We start from the raw sequence: 15,383 nt of genomic DNA, 5'->3' as shown, positions 1-15,383 counted from the left end.
ACCCTCCAAATGGCCACAATGGCAGATGCTGTGCCAGTCTGAAACTGTGAGCCTGGAACTTGTTCTGTGTCTCCCACATGGATATAAGGGCCCAAACACTTATGCCGTATTCCAGGGCTTTACCAAACACATGGAATCAGAATGAATGAAAAGTGGGATGACTGGAACTCAATCCATGGAGTATATTAAACAAATTTAATTGATTTCACTTCCTACACACCTAGTCTATATACTAAAAATTAATATGTTGCCCATCACTCCTAAGGCCGTGATATAAAGAACAATGTGAATTTAAATCAATTGTAAGAGAAAATGATGCTACGAAAACAAATGTTAACCTTTAGATGCTTGAAGCTTCAGCTAGTGTAACAGATCATGCTGTTTTACAGTAAATATTTTTTAATAAGTAGAAGGAGTAACTCCCAAGATGATGATTGAAATAAATAATAGTACTGTGTGCTTAAAAGGTTAGTATGGTCCATACATAAGTCAACACTATGGTATTATCAAGTTGTATGCACTGGGTGTAATTGCATGTACTCTCCTTTTATGTAACCGGTGGTACAGTAAGTTTGTTCACACTAGCATCAATGCAGATGAAACATATGTTCACTGTGACATCACTAGCTGGTAAGAATTTTTTTGCCCCGTTACAGTATAATGAGACCACTGTTCTGTATGTGGTTTGTTGTTGATCAAAGCCTCATTATGAAATGTGACTGTACCAGTCTTCTAAAAATCTAGTGCTGCAGATTTTATTTTTACTCAATATTTTTATTTTCAGTATTTATTTTTATTGGAAAATCTGATATACAGAGAGGAGGCGAGACGGAGAGGAAGATCTTCCATCCACTGGTTCACTTCCCAAGTGGCCACATGGCCAGAGCTGAACCGCTCTGAACCTAGGAGCCAGGAGCTTCTTTTGGGTCTCCCATATGGGTGCAGGGTCCCAAGGCTTTGGGCCATCCTCAACTGTTTTCCCAGGCCACAAGCAGGGAGCTGAATGCAAAGTGGGGCTGCTGGTATTAGAACTGGAGCCCATATAGGATCCCAGTGTGTGTAAGGTGAGGACCTTAGTGGTTAGGCTCCCATGCTGGGCCCTACTTAGTATTCTTAAAAATTGGAGGAATCCACCATGGTGGGAGGGTTTAGGGAGGGGTGGGGAGAACCCAAGTATCTATGTAACTGTGTCACATAATGCAATGTAATTAATGAAGTAAAATAATAAATAATTAAAAGAAAAAAAATTGTCTTTGAAATTCTCAGTTGTGAGCTCCATTGATAGGACTCTTAGAAATAGCACATGATAGTTTAGCATTACCTTTAGGCCAAAGTAATTTACTTTTTAAAAATCTGATTAATTTCAACACAATCAGCCAGGATGTCAGAAGATTTCAGTGCCTCTGATCAATGCTGACAGGTGAGGAAATTAAAATCAGGAAGGGGAGCAATTAAATACTGGCAAACATTACTTTAATGAGACAACCAAATCATTCATAAGCTTTGGAATAGGCTCTGTTCTTGATAAGTATTTTATCATGGCAGGTGAGAAGGTGCAATTTAAAGTATATTTCAACTGCAATTAATTTGGTGATTGGAATGGAGGGCATTCCATGATTGGTATTAATGAGAACCTTTTGACCGATTCAAACATTTTAGTTGCTGCTAAGGACATACTTCCATGTTTAAAATTTTAACATTGTTTAAGTCCACTAAATATTAATAGATAATCCTTTCACCACTCTCATTGCTGTTGTATTGAATTTCAAGAAATGCACAAAATGTAGGCACAGTGATTTTTTAGTCCTTTTACAGTAGTTTAGAGAAAATTAACAAATTGGTAAAAAGTGAAAAGCCAAAATTTATAATTCATGTAAGTTCTAATAAAAGTTTTGCAAATTGTAGTAGAGATAAAAGCCCAAATCTTCAGTTCTATTCCAGTATTTTTCTTTTTCTTTTTTATAACACCTAGAACATCAGGGCTGTGAGTGTTCTATTTTACTGCTGAGTATGTTTAGAAAGCTCTGTAGGATTCTCATTTATGCTGTGGCTCTTATTCAATACGAGGTATTATAAGGTATTTGTAAACACATCTCATGCTACTCTCTTGTAACGTCAGTTCATAATGTTAGGATCATCATCCTAAGGATAAGTTGCTTCAAGTTTATCTTGTGGTATGTTAGTATGTGCCGAGATTGCAATAACTTGGGAAAAGTCCATGAACAGAACCCTTCCCCTGCTCTTCTCATTTTCCATGTCCTTCTATTCCTTTTTTCTATTTCCACAGTCCATGACTATTTTCTTGCTTCTCTATTTTTTCTCATCTCCCCGTGTTTTGCTTGCTTTTTCTAAATTATAGTAGAAATTATTAATAGCCTTTGAGTAATTCCAGCTAGGTTTGATGAATCTTCCTTTGCATGGTTATTAATAAGTTGAAGTTTTCCAAGTTTGAGGTTTATTATACAGATTTCTTTAATTTCAGCTGAAATGGCTTCTGGAGTTGAGAACCATTTTCTTGGGAGGTGATGAATGGTTTGACAAAAGTTTGTAGGCATGTGAGATTCTGTCCACTGTTGTCAAATGCACAGCCAGCCAAGAACAACTGGATTCAGGACCAAGTTGCTAGTGTGGGGTTTGTCAGCTGTCCCAGATGTCTTTGTGCATGGATGAAGGTTACATTGTGCTATGAAATACCCAGGAATTACTGAAGACACGTGATAATCAAATCCTGGAAGAGAACTGGGAACCTTTGTTGCTAGAAGGCTTAACGTGAGGCTTAGTAAGGGAAGAACCTGGGTGAAATCTCACTGGTCCAGACTATAGTTGTGTCTTTGGCGTGTGTCTCACTATTTCACTGAGCTGCTATGTCTCTGAGGCATCCCTGGGGAAACTTGAGCAAGTGTTCATGGTAGCCCTGCGTTGAACACACTTTCTGCTTCAGCTTAGTGACATGCCACTCTGATCAATCCACACACAGATATGAAGTCTACTCTCTCCTCTTTCACTTGTAACTGAAGTAAGTCATCATTCAACTACTGTGTCCACAATTGAATTTCCTTTAATGTACTACTATTGCAGTTCATGATGTTGCATTGCTGTCTTTGAATAATGGGCTCTAATTATGAAGCTATGGCATGTAGCTCTAATGGTGCTTCCTAGTTTTCATGTCTGGATATACGCTCCTTGCGAACTGTGTGATCTTTGAATTGTGGTTTCTGTATTTATAAAACTGGCATAATAGGGTTTCATTAGTGTTGCAGTGTGAATGATTTGAGTTGTAATGGTCCTATCATTTCTAAGTTACAAAACAAATAATAATATTAAAAAGTTAATGTTTTGATTTTGATAGCAGATAATGAACTTCTTGTTGGGCATCTAGTTTAACCATGTTCTTTTGTTAATCTGATTTGAGTCCTTTATGAAAACAGTACATTTCACTAAAACTTGCTAGAGGTCTTGTATTTCTCAATCAATATATCAGTGTAAAAATTCCTTTTATATTTGAAGTCTGATTTGAAGCTGTGTGTCTTCTCTGAAATTTTCATCTAAAGTTATGGCTCTTGCATTTTAGCATTTGGGGTAGGAATTTGATTTTTAAATTTCGTCACCTTGTCTTTCAGAACAAGAGTGTGTGTGTGTGTGTGTGTGTGTGTGTGTGTTGTTGTTGTTGTTAATTGAGTTCTGTGGGATGGTTATTTCTTTCATTTTAAAACACCTAATTTTAAAACACCATATTACCTCTTATCATATAGCTATGATAATCCTCTGTGGTTCTTGATTTTCCTTTGCCTTTCCACAAGCCTTGCGGATAAAGTCAATGAGTTGTTTAACCATGTGTTGTCCAGCTTAATAATTTAAGGGACACTGTTGGAAAATGAAGAGCACTGGACAAGCATACAGAGCACTGGATCCCAAACGCACCCTCTGCTACATCCTATGTTGTGTAATTTGGGCGATGTTACTCTCTTTGTAACCATGGATGGGGGCCTGTCTGACAGGGCTGGGTACCAGTACCCAACTAGGTGGTGGGACAGTGGACGGGTCACACTTGGCAGGATCAAGACAATAACCAGCACGCAACAGAACCAGGTCCTGGGGTAGATTCTCCGGGGGAAGTGTGGGCCCAACCCTATGGAAATACAAGTCCCACAGGTTAACTCGCGAGCTGAGGTGGCAATGGGCTGAGCTAGGTGTAATCATGGAACCTGCCATCACTTACATGTAAAGGAACCGACAACAGTCTGGGCAGATCAAGGCAGCAGCACCGAAGGTGCATCCTAAAACAGGAGGTGGGATGGGCCAAGCTCCAACTGCAAGGGGGTGGACCAGGCAGGGCTGAGCAAGCCTCAACTCACAAGGAAGAACAGAAATCAGGATGGAGCATAGGTCATGCTAAGATAGGCTCTAACACTGACTGGTCTGCATGAGCCAGGGATACTAGGCCACAGCATCTAGGTGAAGTCTGAGACAGGTGAGGGCTAAGTCATATGGTCAGAGCAACCACTGGCATACACGTAATCTAGGGCTGGGAATAAGCTTGGTTGGGGAGCTGTGGGAGTATACCCTTGCTGGGTTGGGGTTCTCATGGGAGAGGGTGGGGGCCAGAGTGGGGGCTGCGTTCAGGTCTGGATATGGCTGCAATCTCCCTTGGCACAAGTGTGGACTAGGGCTGGGTGCACCTGACCAGGCTAGACACCAGCATCATCTGGTGCTCTGGAGAACCTGGGCAGATGTAGGATGGACTAGGCTAAGTTTCTGCCCCTACTGAGCCATGTGTGAGCAGTGTTTGGGTATGGACAAGCCTTAGCTGGGCTGAAACATCGAACAGTAAGAACCAGAATGGATTGAAGGCCAGCAAAGAGGGCTAGCTCATGGACCCACCAGTATGCACAAGATCTGGCATAGGGAGAGTTTCTGATGGAGGAGCTTGGGAACTCCGCTGTCAGGACGCAGTCCCTGCAGGTGAGTGCAAGAACCATGATAGGGAGCAACCCAGACCAGGCCAGGGAAAGATACCCACTGGCATACATTTGGCATAGGTTGGGGTCAGACCAGGCTGAAGCAGTTCACATCACCCACTGGTGATACTGAGCACCAGAACAGAGTGTGGGTTAGGCCAGGTTCGTTTGTGACATAAACCAGTACACATTATGGAATGCCAAGGTGAGGTGAGCTGTACTAGATGTGGCCGCAATGCCCAAACAGCACACATGAGATCCAAGGAGGGAGAGGGCAAAGCCAGCAGGGGGAATGCGGGCTCCCCTGCTGGACAACCACTCCCACTGAAGAGCATGAGTTGGGATGGGGGAAGACCAGACCAGGTGGGGCTACAATACCTGTGGGCCTCATGTGAACTAGTTCAGGGAAAAGCCAGGTTGGGCTGACTGTTCTGACTGGTGCAAGCAAAAATTAGAGTGGGTGAGGGTTGGTTAGGCTTTGCTGCAACATCAGCTGGCAGAGGGGGTTAAATCTGTCAAGTTAAACTTCAGAACCACCTGGAGAGTGCATAATCCTGGAATGGGAATGGCCTAGTAGGGAAATAAAGGGCACCTTCCTCTTGGGTTATCACTTCCACTGGAGAGCATGAAAACCAGGATTGGGGCAGGGGTGGCTAGAAAGAAAGGCATCTGTCAGTCTGTGTGTGGGCTGGATAATAGGGTTGGTTGGGTTGAACTAGACTTCAATACCCATTGACATGTACGAGAGCTAAATGGGATGTGGGACAGACTGAACAAGTCTGCAGTACATGCTGGCATGCATGGGAACCAGGGTAGGGGCAGGCCTGGTGGGGGTTATGGGGAGTTGCCCCAACTAGGCTGCAGCTCCCACTGCTTTGTATGAGGGCTGAGTATGAAGTGGGCAGGATCAGGCTGGACTGCAACACCCATGGGTTCACATGGAAGATGGGGCTGGAAACAGAACTGACCCAGCAATTGCAACCACCAGCATGTGCATAAGCTGATTGAGGCGACGAATGTTGCCAGATCTCGTACTGGCAAGCACACACAAGAATCAGGTCTGGGATCACCTCAGACGAAGTTTCTTTGGAGATCCCTCCAACTGAACTGCTGATCTCAGAATCCCAACCATGAAGAGATTGTATCAGCCAGGATTTTGAATAGATTTCATTGTGCTTGTAATGACAAGATTGACGACAATTCAAAACTGTTGGACTATCAAAACTGCTTGAGCAGGACCCTCAGAGCATGCCTCACATTGGGGACCTCGGATGGGTGGGAGGCTGGGTGGGAGGCTGGGTGGGGCTTTTCCCTTTGTTTCTCCCCTGACCTCAGATACAGGGAAAAATGATGATACTAGTGTGGGAAAAAAGTTATGTGTTTCTACGTACTTGACAACAAATGGGGAGTATGAGATATTGATCTTCTACCTACTGGTTCATTCCCCCAAGTGTTCACCATAGCTGGGTGGAAGCTAGAAGCCAGAAACTCTGATTGTCCCTTAGTGGTAGCCGAAGCCCAAGTCTTGAGCCATCACCTGCTGCTTCCAAGCCCTAGTAGGAAGCTGAACTCAGAGGCAGAACTGGGACTAGGACCCAGGCATCTTGAAATAAGTTGTAGGTTTCCCTACTGCTGTGCCAAGTGCCTGTCTACACTTACTTTTCTGAACCTCAGCTTCCATGTTTGTGAAATAAGGGCAGCCTTACCCGTTTTACATGGTAATTATGGGAGAGGTGTCCATTACCTCCTCATCCTTCCTTTCCCTCTCTGGGCTTCTGTTTCCATTACCTACAAAGTGAGTAAACACATCTCTTCTTGCTGCTTTTGAGGATTTTGGTGTAGTACAGTGAAATAATGAATTTGGATATGTTATGTGAAACAATCTGCAATGCAGAGGATGAAGCTGTGGTTATTAATGAATACAGGTTCAGTGCTCAGTGGTAATGTTTCTCTGTTTTATTTGCAGACGCTAGCCCTGCAGTTGGTGTAACAGCCAGCCATTTGAGGTAAGAGGATGGACATCTGTGTGGCTGTGGAATGCCAGGAGACATCAGAATCAATAATGTTAAAGACTGATTTTACTCCTAACAAAAGGGATGCACAGGATCTTCATTAGCAACAAAACATATAAAATGGCTAAAGTGAGAGTAGCAACAAAACGTAAAGTGACTAAAGTGAGAGCTGCCCTTCTCTTAGGTATTTGCAGTCTAATTTTCCCTTTTAATTCCTAGTTTGTAAGTTTTAGTACCAACTATAGGCACAAGCATCTAGGCAACATTCGAAGGTTCACATTGAACAAATATGTGATGAACTTAGGTGTTTTTACCCATTCTTTTATTGTTTCCCTGACTAGTATGTGCCAGAAGGCTTTCTGCCTGATATCTTCAACCACACTACAGTACCCCTGTTTCCTAATTTTGAAGGGGCCAAAAATGAGTGGTGGTGTCTGTCATTCTGCCTTGCTTCCAAACCCATCAACTAAAAGTTTATGATCCTAGCAGGTAGCAGCAGCAGCAACAACACAAAACCCATAACATCACAGAAATGAGTTAGAGCCTTTTAAAACCCGGAACCCTTTATGTCTTCACTCCATGATCCTGGGGACTGATACGAAGGCTGTAAGCCCTGGGTGAAGTATGCATTTGTCTTGACTTTGCCATGAAAATGGGAGACAGTGAAAAGAACCATTTTTAATGGGTTTTATAAATGTAAAATTTTTCAAAATGTAGATTTCTTTTGAAGCTCATCTGCTAATATCTGCATCTCCTAGTGAGCTTTCCCGTGTTCTATGTAATCTTTTAGAGGTCTCAGTGAAAAAGAAGAAACGTGGTTAATATGGTATTCCTAAATGCAGGGCCTTGTAGAGTCATCCCTTTATTATCATGTGATATTATTTAATGTACTGTAAACATTTATTTGGCTGAACATTTTCATCTTTTGGTGTGTTTATAATACTGAACTGCAGACATCAGTGATGTAGCACAGATCTCTGAAAAAACTTCAGTTGGTTGAAACTGTTACACGTTTCGTAGACTTAACAGTTTTGAACTGAGTGGAAATTATGATGTTACATTAATACAATTTCAAATCTAATACTGACTATGTGAAATAATAAAAATTCTTGGAAGAAGTTATTAAAAAGCAGTAAGCATGTTTTCTGCCTTTTAGTAACTCTCCAGTTCATGAAATGATCCTGCAAAAAAGTTTCTAATGTATTGTTTTCATGAGGAATGCAAATATCAGAAAAGAATGTCTCATGTACCCGTCCTGTCATCATTTTTGACAACATGTGAAGCAGAGCCTTGTTTGTCATGTAACTGCAGTTAATTGTATTAACCCTGCCCCAGAAGCCATCATTAAATATCAATACAACAACTTTGGAGGCATGGTTAGCGATGTCCTCCTTTCCCACGAAAACTACTGGGAATGGACAAAGAGGATTTTTAAATAAGACTTAAAAGGTAACAAAAGATGCTCTTGTGAAGATAAATTCTATGCATCCATCTGTCTGTAACTCTGTATGTCTTTATCTTGCTCATTTGGAGGTGGGGGTTGATGGGAAGGGAAAGAGCACCTTCTCAATTAGCCTTTGAAAGATGGCAAAACAGTTTTTCTGTGGGAATGCTGTAGACATTTCAAATAGTCTTGTATTACTAATCTGCATCAGTGCAGTAATGAAGAAAGAATAGCAGTTAAAATAATTAGTCCTGACAGTAGAGATGTCAACAGGTACCTACTTAATGAGCATAATCATTGCTTTTCTCTGCTTTCAATGTGGCTCCACTGACTGTGGTGTGTTCCCTGTCCCATTTCAAGACCAAAGCTATTTAAAGCTGTACTTCATGGAATCTGAAATGGTATACTGTGTTTACTATTTAGAGCTGATACCTAATGTTCTTGAATAAGCAAGATCTGTATTTGAACAAGAACAGGCTTCTGGCCTCTGTAGACTGTTGATTATTCCTGTTTTCCACAGGGTGATTCATTAGCCTGGATGAAGAATACCCAATTAATTCTCTGGGACTTGTCTGTATTGCCAGAGTCAATTGTTTATTGTAATTTGATGGAAACAGGCCTAGTTTGCCTTAAATAAAATTAAACAATTATTGGTTTTTGAGTGAAAGTGGAAGCTGTAGTTAGAAATGAAATAATTTCCCTAGTTACCTAGATAGATTTTTCTTGTCTTTGGAAGTAAAGCTATGTGCTGTGTGTTCTTATGAGTCAGAAACCATGATAATCTGACCCAAGCTCTAATGTGAACTGGCTCTGATACCCTGGGCATATCACCTACCTCCCTGTCTGAGGTCCACTTGGGCATCTAGCAACATAGCTGTAACACATGATCCTGGCATTCCTTAAGGATAAGTTTTTTAGATCTGATTTTCTTTTCTCCTTCCTGTTACCATGTTTCCAAAATCACAGCAATGTCCTTTAGTTACCATTGAGTTTGCATATGGATAATAATTATTCTGTTTAGCTTTTACTTCTTTCACATTTCAGAAGAACAGTGAGTGATTTGGATGATATATACACTATGATTCGGTGTTTATACATTGGTGTCCTGTTCCCCAAGGCATACAATGTATAGTTACGGTGGGAGAAGTAACTTCATCTTCCTTCATTGTATGAGTTCACTGCATCATCTGTGATTCCTCTTATGGCATCTGGTTAATTTACCCACTATTAGCATTATTTTTTTTATTATTATTTTTTAAAGATTTTATTGTTATTGGAAAGCAGGATATACAGAGAGGAGGAGAGACAGAGAGGAAGACCTTCCATCCGATGATTCACTCCCCAAGTGAGCTGCAACGGGCAGGTACGCGCCAATCCGATGCTGGGACCTGGAACCTCTTCTGGGTCTCCTGTGCGGGTGCAGGGTCCCAAAGCTTTGGGCCGTCCTCGACTGCTTTCCCAGGCCACAAGCAGGGAGCTGGATGGGAAGTGGAGCTGCCAGGATTAGAACCGGCGCCCATATGGGATCCCGGGGCTTTCAAGGCCCGAGGACTTTAGCCGCTAGGCCACGCTGCCGGGCCCTATCAGCATTATTTTTTAAAGTTTTTTTTTTTCTTGAGAGGTAGAATTATAGAGAGAGGGAGGGAGCGAGTGAGTGACAGAGATCTTCCATTTCCTGGCTCATTCTGCAAGTTGCTTCTATAGCCATGACTTGGACAGGCTGAACGCAGGTGCCAGGAGTTTCATCCTTGTCTCCCATGTGGGAGGCAGGGACCTAAATAGTTGGTCATTTTCCAATGCTTTCCCCAGGCTAGTAGCAGGAGCTGGATTGGAAATGAAAGAAAAGTACAGGCACTGTTCATGTGGCAGGCTGGTATTGCAGGAAGCGGCCTAACCCTGTGTGCGTTACAATGCCAGTCCCCTCAGCACACACTGTTTTTAAGAGATGGATTGCTGGGTGTCTCTCTCTCCCTCCCCTTTCGAGAGGCACCCCACCTCTGGCTCTTGGGAGGTGCTTTCCCCTTCCTCTCCCTTCCCTGCTCACCTGGTCCCTTCACAAATAAACTTATCTGGGCCCGGCGGCATGGCCTAGCGGCTAAAGTCCTCGCCTTGAAAGCTCTGGGATCCCATATGGACGCCGGTTCTAATCCCAGTAGCTCCACTTCCCATCCAGCTCCCTGCTTGTGGCCTGGGAAAGCAGTTGAGGACGGCCCAATGCCTTGGGACCCTGCACCCTCGTGGGAGACCCGGAAGAGGTTCCTGGTTCCCGGTTTCGGATCGGCGTGCACCGGCCCGTTGCAGCTCACTTGGGGAGTGAATCATTGGACGGAAGATCTTCCTCTCTGTCTCTCCTCCTCTCTGTATATCTGACTTTGTAATAAAAAATAAAATCTTTAAAAAAAAAGCAAATAAACTTATCTGTTTGCAGCAGAAAAAAAAAGAGATGGATTGCTCTTTTGTTATAACTTTGCAGGATGAATTGTTGGAAATGCAAAGAAATATCTAAATATCAAAGCCAGAGAGGACTTGAAAAATTAATATAGCTTTTATTTCTCCTTTTGGAGATAGATATTTTGGGGACAGAGAATGAGTCTACTTTGTATAGGTGTTAAGTGGCTATTCCCAGACTAGAATTCTGTAGTCTAACTCTATAGTTTCATAATTGTTTTAGTAGAAAAATCTTTCTGTAAATTAACCATTCTCTTCCCCATAGTTAAAAGGCCATTGACTTTCAGGAAAAACAAACAAACAAACAAAACCCCAAAAAAACTGATCCCTGTGTCCACACAAGACTATGAGATATCCTTAACATTGTATGGGTTCTGGGCATCTTTGTTCCTTCCAAGGGATAGTGGCATGTGGGGTTCTGCCTGTCCTCTGCCTTTTGTGTGTATCAGGAGGCATTCCTTTGCTGTCCATCCTGAGTTTATGTGACCCTGACTTTCTCCTCCAGCCTCTTGCCCTTCTGTGATCCAATGAATTATGGGAAACTGAGGATGAGCTTAATTTGCTATTTATTGCACATTGTTGGGAACATTAATAGAAGACAGGTGAGGAAAAAATACACAAGAGGGGGCCCAGCATGGTAACCTAGTGACTAGTCTTCACCTTGCATGTGCTAGGATCTCTTATGAGTACCAGTTTGTATCCCGGCTGCTCCACTTCCCTTCCTGCTCCATGCTTGTGGCCTGGGAAAGCATCCGAGGATAGCCCAAAGCATTTGGACCCTGCACCCACACGGGAGACCTGAAAGAAGCTGCAAGTTTTGGATCAGCTCAGCTCTAGCCATTGCGGCTACTTGGGGAATGAACCAGAGATGGAAAAATCTTTCTGTCTCTCCCTCTCTTTGTAAATCTGACTTTCAAATAAAAATAAATATTTTTTTAAGATTTATTTATTTTTATTACAAAGTCAGATATACAGAGAGGAGGAGAGACAGAGAGGAAGATCTTCCGTCCAGTGATTCACTCCCAAGTGACCTCAAAGGCTGGTGCTGCGCCAATCTGAAGCCGGGAACCAGGAACCTCTTCCGGGTTTCACACACGGGATGCAGTGTCCCAAAGCTTTGGGCTGTCCTCAACTGCTTTCCCAGGCCACAAGCAGGGAGCTGGATGGGAAGTGGAGCTGCCGGGATTAGAACTGGTGTCCATATGCGATCCCGGTGCATTCAAGGTGAGGACCTTAGCCGCTAGGCTACACTGTCGGGCCCTAAAAATCTTATTTTTTTTTTGAAAAAAATAAATACACAAGTGGATATGGGACTAATGGCCAGCACAAAACCAATCAGCTCATGGCCTGCAATTACTAACTTCTGGGGCTATTCAAAATTGATAGTACTTCTTACTCTTCAGCTTTCTCTAAGCTTTGTTTTTGTGGGCCCAGTCTGGGACCTAGAATTAGCTAATATAATCTTTGTCGAGATCAAGCTCCTGTTTTATTGTGACTTCCAGGTCCAGCGTAGGCAGTGTTAATGATCAAATAAATGGTAAGTCCAAACTTTTCCTTAAAGCTTGTGGTACTGCGATCTAAAAGAGAAATCAGCTTACTGAGTCTGTGGTTCAAATCCTGGCTTCTGTTAAGCCTCAGTATCTTCATTCCTGAGATGGAAGGTGACAGGTGGAATAGATGGTAAAGCTTACTCTGGCTCGCGTGAGTCTTGATTTCTTCACAGCCTGACAGTGAGTTTGCTGCTAAATCATGAGTATTGAGCCCATGCTCTCTGGTTTGTAGTGCTCACCATTTTAACTTCTTTCCCCATAATTTCTGATTGGCATGCTTGAAAAATATCTCTGCTCTTTTTTTTTAAGTTTAATTTTTATTGGAAAGTCACATATACAGAGGAGGAGAGATAGAGGATGATCTTCTGTCTGTTGATTTACTCTCCAAGTAGCCGCAATGGCCAGAACTGCACGGATCTGAAGCCAGGAGCCTGGAGCCTCTTCCAGGTCTCCCTACATGAGTGCAGGTTCCCAAGACTTTGGGCTGTCCTTAACTGTTTTCCCTGGCCACAAGCAGGGAGCTGGATTAGAAGCAGGGCCACCGGTATTAGAACTCACATCCATATGGGATCCCTGGAGTGCAAGGAAGGACTTTAGCCACTAGACTACTGTATTAGGCCCAAACTCTGCTTTCTTAGGTAAATGTTTTGTTAGTTGACAGATCTATTTCTGCCAAAGAATTTTTTGAAGGCAGGGGTTCTTAATGTGGGTATGAGAGTGTGCATGCCCGTGGACAGCATGCTCATGTCTCTGTGTTTGTGATAGGGTGAGAATTATAGAACTTTCTGAAACTCAGATATATCTGTCTGAGAAATGAATAGCTACAAAGAGTGCTGACTAATATTTCAGGAGCTTTGTGATTGCACTGAAGGCCGCGCTTGAGTGGAAGGTTCTCTCTCTCTCTCTCTCTTTCTCTCTCTGTGTGTGTGTAGCATGTCTGAAATCACATTTGGTTGATATCCATTTCCTGTTGCTGTGGGATTTTTCCCATAGTTAGCCCTTTGTTCTGCTCTGAGTGTCACCCTCACTCATTACCCTTAATATTGTAGATTTACAAATCTCACACTGTTGAGTAGTAGTTTAATATTGAAACCTTAAAGTATTTATTTGAAAGGCATAGGGAGAGAGAGAGAGAGATTCACTGGTTTACTCCCCAACAGAGGGTGGTGATTCGTGTTGGAGCCAGGAGAGCCCACATTCTGGGTCTCCCACATGCATGCCAAGGGCTCCAGTACTTGAAGCCTCACATGCAGCCACCTTGGGTGTGCATTAGAAGGACGCTGGGACCTATCGTGGAGCTGCGGCACAAACTCCTGCACTCTGACATGGGATCCTTGTGCCTCGGCAGTGTCATCATTGCTCTGTCCACAGTCGGCCCATAAGAGTAAAGCTTTCTTTTCTTCTTTCTTCAATATATAATTCAGTTACTTACTCAAATGTAATTTTACACCACACTCTGTTAAAATTCCTACTATTTTAGTAGATATTTAATGCTATGAATTAGAGAAAGTACTTCTTTTTTAATTTTAATAACAGGAAACTAAACCCAGAGCAAATGAAAAGTTTGTGCCATTGTATAGACAACAAATAGCAAAATCTAGGTTTCAATCCATATCTGAACTGAAATGTTTGAATACCTCCAGAGATAACATTGGATATGAATAGGGACAATGAAGCAAATGCATCAACCAATGAAATCTCTGCTATAAATATTAAATGGGCCACAGTGGAGCATAGAGAATGTATGTGATGGGAGTGGACAGAGGGACAAGGGTACACATTGTAAATCATTTGTAAGAATTACAGTTTATTTAATTCTCATTTGATGCTTCAAGGCAGATAAAAATATGTCAGACAATTGCATAAATGCCTTATAAAAAACTCATAGTTTTTCATTGTTTTCCCAATAGGTTGTGGTCTCCAAAGGGAGATGATAAGAGAAGTGAATTAGGGTCACAGTGGCCTGAGCAGACTGCTAGTTATCTACAGAATTGGAATTTCAGTGCTCTGGGGAATCTTGTTGTTTTTCCCTTTTTCTTCAAGCATGGGACTTTTAAGAGAGAGATTTCTGACCATGCTTAGATCAGCACAAATGCAGATGTGAGCGACTCAAAAGTTAAGTCTGCCAAGTTATAATGAATGCCACATGTGTGAGGCTAGTGTCTGGTGACCCACTGTGAGTGTACATGGGAGCCACAAGAGTGAAAGATAACATCGGAGTTGGGAATGGTCTCAGAGATGGTCAGGTTCACTGGGCAAAAGGGTTCAGAGATGGAGCATGAAGTGTTAAAGTTCAGGCAGCAGGTGATCGCTTCCTGGAAGTAATAGCAGAACAAGAACCAGACCTTATACCACTCCACAGGAATATCAGCTTGTAATTTCTTCCTTACACTGATTTATACTGACACTGATATTCTTGATGCGAAGATCAACCTGGATTTGGAGCTTGACATTATTAACTGTGTGGTTCTGGATAAATTACTGGGTTCTTTGGCACCTCAGTTTGTTGTTTGTGAAATGGAAGTCATACCCTACTGATGGTTCATTCGTGTGGACAGATGAAATACCAAACTGTTGCTCAATGCTCAGAAGGTTGTCATCCATATGACTAATAGCCCTTGTCCTGTATTCGGAAATGCTGTTTCCTGATTTCTTCTTGACATTTTTAGGTCTTTGTTTTTCACTGTTTGGTATGAGAACCTGCAACATCACCTGGGAGCTTGTTAGAGATACAGCATCTCAGGCCCTATTCCAGACCCCCGATCCAGAGTCTGTTCTTTAACAAGATCCCCAGGTAGTTCCTACACTCATTAGAGTCAGAGGAACCTTCTTTCATGGCCCACAACGATTTCAAGGCTCTTGGCCTGGCCTGCCGACAGTGACTGGCATGCTGCCAGCATTCTTGTGGTGTGTTGTACTGATGGCTGGGGGAGCCATGTGGAGGCCCTCTCTGGGAATCATGGAAGACTGG

At 42.6% G+C, this 15,383-nt stretch overlaps 1 protein-coding gene across 4 annotated transcripts in view; it reads left to right on the top strand.

The window, feature by feature from the left end:
* LPP (LIM domain containing preferred translocation partner in lipoma) overlaps positions 1-15,383 on the top strand; it is a 702,694-nt gene that overhangs the window by 180,923 nt on the left and 506,388 nt on the right. For all 4 annotated transcript variants that reach the window (XM_004577779.3, XM_058662126.1, XM_058662123.1 and 1 more), the window contains exon 3: positions 6,925-6,964. The gene's annotated coding sequence lies outside the window, so the exon portion shown is untranslated. The remainder of the gene's footprint in view (positions 1-6,924; positions 6,965-15,383) is intronic.

Source organism: Ochotona princeps, chromosome 3 (assembly GCF_030435755.1).
Source record: "Ochotona princeps isolate mOchPri1 chromosome 3, mOchPri1.hap1, whole genome shotgun sequence".
In the NCBI taxonomy this organism is placed as follows: Eukaryota; Metazoa; Chordata; class Mammalia; order Lagomorpha; family Ochotonidae; genus Ochotona; species Ochotona princeps.
The sequence above is the reverse complement of the archived record's forward strand: the minus strand, read 5'-3'. Positions and strand labels throughout refer to the sequence as shown.